The sequence below is a fragment of the Bubalus kerabau genome, chromosome 21 (assembly GCF_029407905.1).
Source record: "Bubalus kerabau isolate K-KA32 ecotype Philippines breed swamp buffalo chromosome 21, PCC_UOA_SB_1v2, whole genome shotgun sequence".
In the NCBI taxonomy this organism is placed as follows: domain Eukaryota; kingdom Metazoa; phylum Chordata; class Mammalia; order Artiodactyla; family Bovidae; genus Bubalus; species Bubalus kerabau.
The window spans coordinates 19,511,052-19,517,941 of NC_073644.1; the positions used below are offsets into that span (position 1 = coordinate 19,511,052).

The 6,890-nt window shown below is 43.4% G+C and overlaps 1 non-coding gene across 1 annotated transcript; it reads right to left on the reverse strand.

The window, feature by feature from the left end:
* Window positions 1-6,421: 6,421 nt before the first annotated feature.
* Window positions 6,422-6,493, reverse strand: TRNAC-GCA (transfer RNA cysteine (anticodon GCA)). The gene has a single exon. It is a non-coding gene; the product is annotated as a tRNA-Cys (tRNA).
* Window positions 6,494-6,890: the final 397 nt, after the last annotated feature.

A 6,890-nucleotide genomic window follows, 5' to 3' on the forward strand; every position in this document is an offset into this window, starting at 1 on the left:
AAGATCACTTTCTCTGAGCAAGGTTAGACTACAAGATTATCAAGATTTTCTTCCTGTTCAGTTTTCTCTTTAGTTGTTTTTTTTTTTTTTTTTCCCCTTTCTGTATTTCAATGTTACCTTGGTTCCATAAAAATGGCACAGACTTTTATTATAATTTTTAATGTACTTTGTCATGCTGTATTACAAGTTGAATAAGGAAAGGCAAGAGGAAAGAGACAAAAAGTGAAGGCCAGGATTTTATATTAAGTATTTCCGAATTATGTTGGTTTATGCTTTTCTACTCCATTGTGCATACTTTTTAAATTTGCTCTCCCACATCTTAAGCTAGTTCTTGACAAGTCATTACTCAAATTGCCTTTCCCCTGCTTTTCATCCTTGCTAATGAGACAGCTTATTCCTGAAATGCCATTAAATTTCTACTCTATCATCGGCCATCCAAGATACCCAACACATTTTCCTTTTTTTGAACTCCTGTGTTTTGAGAAATCCTGAAACAGGTTAAGAGGAAGCTGTGATAAGATTCGGGCAATTCTAGTTAGGCAAGCCTCTGTTTGAATTCTTGTTCTAAATTCTCAGAGTTTTCCATTTTGATAAACAATGTCAGATTCCTCATCTCTAAAATCAATACTTCCTCAAAGTAATGTGACAAGTAGTAACATGTTGTTTGCAAATCAAGGTATGTATTTCCTCACTTTTTAGCCAAAGTAAACCATTACTGGGCTTCCCAGGTGACTCAGTGGTAAAGAATCTTCCTGCCAAGCAGGAGATGTAAGCCCCATCCCTGGGTCAGGAAGATACCCTGGGGAAGCAAATGACAGTATTCTTGCCTGGGAAATACCATGGACCCAGGAGCCTGATGGGGGATAGTCCCTGGGGTCTCAAAGAGTTGGGCATGACATAGCAACTAAACAGAAGCAGCACCAAGCAATTACCACCCCATGAGTTGTAATAAAGACAGTAATACAAATAAATGAAAAAGGACTTAAATATCACTGTGCATAATTTTTAAACTAAGGATCTTGAGGATATTCTACTTTATAGATCACAGCCTTGCCATGGTGAAGGGGCTTGCATAACTCAATGAAGCCATGAGTCATGCCACGGAGGGCCACCCAAGATGGACAAGTCATAGTGGACAGTGTTGACAAAATGTTGTCCACTAGAGGAGAAAATGACAAACCACTCAAGTATTCTTGACACTGGAACCCCATGAATAGTATAAAGGCATAAAGATATGACAGCAGAATATAACTCCCCCAGGGCAGAAAGTGTTCAGTATGCTACTACAGAGAGCAGAGGACAATTACTAATAGCCCCAGAAAGAATGAAGAGGCTGGAGAAAAGCAGAAATGATGCTCAGTTGTGGATGTGTCTGGTGGTGGAAGTAAAGTCCAGTGCTGTAAAGAACAATACTGCATAGGAACCTGGAATATTAGGTCCATAAACCAAGGTAAATTGGATGTGGTCAAGCAGGAGATACCAAGAGTAAACACTGACATCTTAGGAATAAGTGAACAAAAATTGATGGGAATGGTGAATTTAATTCAGATGACCAGTATATTGAATATATACAATTGCAGGTAAGAATCCCTTAGAAGAAATGGAATAGCTTTCATAGTCAACAAAAGAGACTGAAAAGCAACACTTAGCTATAATCTCAAAAATGACAGAATGATCTCAGTTCATTTCCAAGGAAAGCCATTCAATATCACAATAATCCAAGTCTTTTTGCCCCAAGAACTAATGCTGAAAAAGATGGAGCCAATTAGTTCTATGAAGACCTACAAGACCTTCTAGAACTAACAACAACAACAAAAAGATGTCCTTTTTATCATAGGGGATTTGAATGAAAAAGTAGGAAGTCAAGAGATACCTGGAGTAACAGGCCTTGGAGTACAAAATGAAGCAATGAAAAGGCTAGTGAAGTTTTGCCAAGAGAACACACTAGCTCAAACCCCCTCTTCCAGTAACACAAAAGATGACTCTACACATGGAATCACCAGGTGTTCAATACCAAAATCAGATTGATTACATTCTTTGCAGCCAAAGATGGAGAAGCTCTATACAGTTAGCAAAAGGAAAAAAAAAAAAAAAAAAAAACCCTAGAGCTGACTGGCTCAGATCATGAGATCCTGATTGCAAATTTCAGGCTTAAATTGAAGAAAGTAGGGAAAATAACTTGGCCATTCAGATATGACTGAAATCAAATTCCTTAAGATTATACAGTGGAGGTGATGAATAGATTCAAGGGATTAGCTCTGGTAGACACTGTGCCTGAAGAACTATAGACAGAAGTTCATAGCATTGTATAGGAGGTGGTGAACAAAATCATCCCAAAGAAAAGGAAATGCAAGAAGGCAAAGTGGTTGTCTGAAGAGGCATTACAAATAGCTGAGAAAGGAAGAGATGCAAAAGGCAAGGCAGAAAGAAAAAGATAAATCCAACTGAATGGAGAGTTCCAGAGAATAAAAAGGAGAGATAAGAAAGCCTTCTTGAGGAGGAGCAAGATGGCTGTGGAGTACATGTCTCTCCATAGATTCATCAGGAATACACCTTCAGACACAGAAGTGCTTGCAGAACACCAGCTGAGAATGGGCAAGAGTCCCTGGCCAAAGGGAAAGAATATATAGAACCACACAAAACTCGGTAGGACAAAGGAGGTAAGGGGGAAAAGAGGAGAGCTAGAGTGACTGGATCTGCCCTCAGCAGGTGGGGGAGTTGAAGCAGGGGTCCATTCCCTATATCAAGGCAACTGTTTTGTTCAGAAGAGAAACATTTGAGGCTGAAAGTGAAGCAGTTGATCTGTGGTAGCCTAAATGGAGTAAGAATCACAGACAATCCCTGCCACAGTCATACATACCCTGTAAAAGTATGTGGGTCTCCTAAAAGGCACAGTGGCTGGAAATTGGAGTGTAGGAATTGTGGAGCCATCCAAAGGTGAGGTCTATTGCTGACTGCAAGGAGATGACCAAGGGAATGTCAGAGAGGAGACGGTGGTGAGAAATGCCTGCGAAGGAAAACCAGACAGAGATAGGAAGCAAGGGGGCTGCTAAGTAATGTGTAGGGGGTGGAGTCATCACTGGAGCCTCTCTTCCCACAGGCCAGAGCCAGCAGCTGAACAATAGAGAGGCTGGCCTTTCAAGCGCCTAACATTTGGAACAACATGTTCCCTAATGTGCCAAACAACAGAGAAGGACCACAGCCAGGGGAGCCCTTTTAGTGGCTGACACACCAAACACCAGAATCAGATCCCAGCCAGGGGGACCCCTTTATGTGCCTGATGTGCCGAGTAACAGAAAGGACCCCAGTCAGGGGAGCCCTCTAAGTGCCTGAATGCTTGGAGTAACAAAGAAGGACTGGACAAACACGCCTTCTGATCACCAGCTGTCAGAGGCTAGAAAAAGCCAGTCCATGTGCCTGAACATTTGACATTGCCGGGGTTCCCATGACCTAAGCAGTTGCGGCACCTTCATGCTCATTCCTCACCAGGGCAGAGCTGCCACAGGCAAGAAAAAGTTCTGCATCTGTGCACATGGGGTTACTTCAGTCATATCCAACTCTTTGCAACCCTGTGGCCTGTGGCCTGTGGCCTGCCAGGCTTCTCTGTCCAGGGGATTCTTGAGGCAAGAATACTGGAGTGGGTTGTCATCACCTTCTCAGATCAGATCAGTCAGTCAGTCGTGTCTGACTCTTTGCAACCCCATGAATCGCAGCACGCCATGCCACCCTGTCCATCACCAACTCCCAGAGTTTACTCAGACTCACATCCATCGAGTCAGTGATGCCATCCAGCCATCTCATCCTCTGTCGTCCCCCTGGGAGACGACAGGAGAACCTCCTGCCCCCAATCCCTCTCAGCATCAGAGTCTTTTCCAATGAGTCAACTCTTCGCATGAGGTGGCCAAAGTACTGGAGTTTCAGCTTTAGCATCATTCCTTCCAAAGAAATCCCGGGCCTGGTCTCCTTCAGAATGGACTGGTTGGATCTCCTTGCAGTCCAAGGGACTTTCAAGAGTCTTCTCCAACACCACAGTTCAAAAGCATCCATTCTTCGGCACTCAGCCTTCTTCACAGTCCAACTCTCACATCCATACATGACCACAGGAAAAACCATAGCCTTGACTAGCCGGACCTTTGTTGGCAAAGTAATGTCTCTGCTTTTGAATATGCTATCTAGGTTGTCATAACTTTCCTTCCAAGGAGTAAGCATCTTTTAATTTCATGGCTGCAGTCACCATCTGCAGTGATTTTGGAGCCCAGAAAAAGAAAGTCTGACACTGTTTCCACTGTTTCCACATCTATTTGCCATGAAGTGATGGGACTGGATGCCATGATCTTCGTTTTCTGAATGTTGAGCTTTAAGCCAACTTTTTCACTCTCCACTTTCACTTTCATCAAGAGGCTTTTGAGTTCCTCTTCACTTTCTGCCATAAGGGTGGTGTCATCTGCATATCTGAGCTTATTGATATTTCTCCCGGAAATCTTGATTCCAGCTTGTGTTTCTTCCAGTCCAGCGTTTCTCATGATGTACTCTGCTGCTGCTGCTGCTGCTAAGTCACTTCAGTCGTGTCCAACTCTGTGCGACCCCATAGAAAGCAGCCCACCAGGCTCCCCCATCCCTGGGATACTCCAGGAAAGAACACTGGAGTGGGTTGCCATTTCCTCCTCCAATCTGCGTATAAGTTAAATAAACAGGGTGACAATATACAGCCTTGACATACTCCCTTTCCTATTTGGAACCAGTCTATTTTTCCATGTCCAGTCCTAACTGTTGCTTCCTGACCTGCATACAAATTTCTCAAGAGGCAGATCAGGTGGTCTGGTATTCCCATCTCTTTCAGAATTTTCCACAGTTTCTTGTGATCCACACAGTCAAAGGCTTTGGCATACTCAATAAAGCAGAAATAGATGTTTTTCTGGAACTCTCTTGCTTTTTCCATGATTCAGCGGATGTTGGCAATTTGATCTCTGGTTCCTCTGCCTTTTCTAAAACCAGCTTGAACATCAGGAAGTTCATGGTTCATATATTGCTGAAGCCTGGCTTGGAGAATTTTAAGCATTACTTTACTAGCGTGTGAGATGAGTGTAATTGTGCGGTAATTTGAGCTTTCTTTGGCATTGCCTTTCTTTGGGATTGGAATGAAAACTGACCTTTTCCAGTCCTGTGGCCACTGCTGAGTTTTCCATATTTGCTGACTTATTGAGTGCAGCCCTTTCACAACATCATCTTTCAGGATTTGGAATAGCTCAACTGTAATTCCATCACCTCCAACTAGCTTTGTTCATAGTGATGCTTTCTAAGGCCCACTTGACTTCACATTCCAGGATGTCTGGCTCTAGGTCAGTGATCACACCATCGTGATTATCCAGGTCATGAAGATCTTTTTTGTACAGTTCTTCTGTGTATTCTTGCCATCTCTTCTTAATATCTTCTGATTCTGTTAGGTCCATACCATTCCTGTCCTTTATTGAGCAAATCTTTGCATGAAATGTTCCTTTGGTGTCTCTGATTATCTTGAGGAGATCTCTAGTCTTTCCCATTCTGTTGTTTTCCTCTATTTCTTTGCATTGATCGCTGAGGAAGGCTTTCTTATCTCTTCTTGCTATTCTTTGGAACTCTGCATTCAGATATTTATATCCTTCCTTTTCTCCTTTGCTTTTGGCTTCTCTTCTTTTCACAGCCATTTGTAAGGCATCCCCAGACAGCCATTTTGCTTTTTTGCATTTCTTTTCCATGAGGATGATCTTGATCCCTGTCTCCTGTACAATGCCATGAACCTCAGTCCATAGTTCATCAGGCACTCTATCTATCAGATCTCGTCCCTTAAATATATTTCTCACTTCCACTGTATAATCATAAGGGATTTGATTTAGGTCATACCTGAATGGTCTAGTGGTTTTCCCTACTTTCTTCAATAACTCTGAATTTGGCAATAAGGAGTTCATGGTCTGAGCCACAGTCAGCTCCTGGTCTTATATTCCTGACTGTATAGAGCTTCTCCATCTTTGGCTGCCAAGAATATAATCAATCTAGAGCACCATATTTACAGCTGCCCAAGGCACCAATTTCCTTGAGTACCTGGTGCTTCCAGGACCCCTGTGACCCAAACAGCTGCACTGCATCCACACCTGGTTCTCACTTGGGCAGAAGCAAGTCCTTCAGATAGCCCCAGGAGCAAACCTCTGTGGACAACCCACAGGCACAGGTGGAGATAAAAATCACAATTGAAATCCAGGGTTAGTGTGACTAAGGAAGAGGACACAAAACCTTCCCACCAGGAGTATGAAAGTGAAAGTGAAGTCACTCAGTCATGTCCAACTCTTTGTTGCCCCATGGACTGTAGCCTAGCAGGCTACTCCCTCCATGGGATTTTTCAGGCAAGAGTACTGGAGTGGGTAGCCATTTCCTTCTCCAGGGGATCTTCCCAACCCAGGGATCGAACCTGGGTCTCCTGCATTGCAGGCAGATGCTTTATCCTCTAAGCCACCAGGGAAGTCCACTTTATGTGCCTGATGTGCCAAGTAACAGAAAAGGACCCCAAGCAGGGAAGGCCTCTAGTGCCTGAGTGGTTGGAGTAACAGAGTAACTAGACAAAGAGGCCTTCTGATCACCAGCTGTCAGAGGCTTAAAAGGCAGTCCATGTGCCTGCACACTTGGCGTTGCCAGGGTTCCCATGAGCTAAGCAGTTGCAGCACCTTCATGATCATACACCAGGTGTATGAACTGAAGATTAAATCCACATGATCATATAGGCACACTTTGTATCTATGGAATATATAAAAGGACATTGTGCATTATCATAAAAGAAAAAGCGATAGTTCTGACAGTGGACATTGGAGGCAAGAACACACAGGAGTACGACCAGATGAGAGCCTGAGCTGCCCCTACAG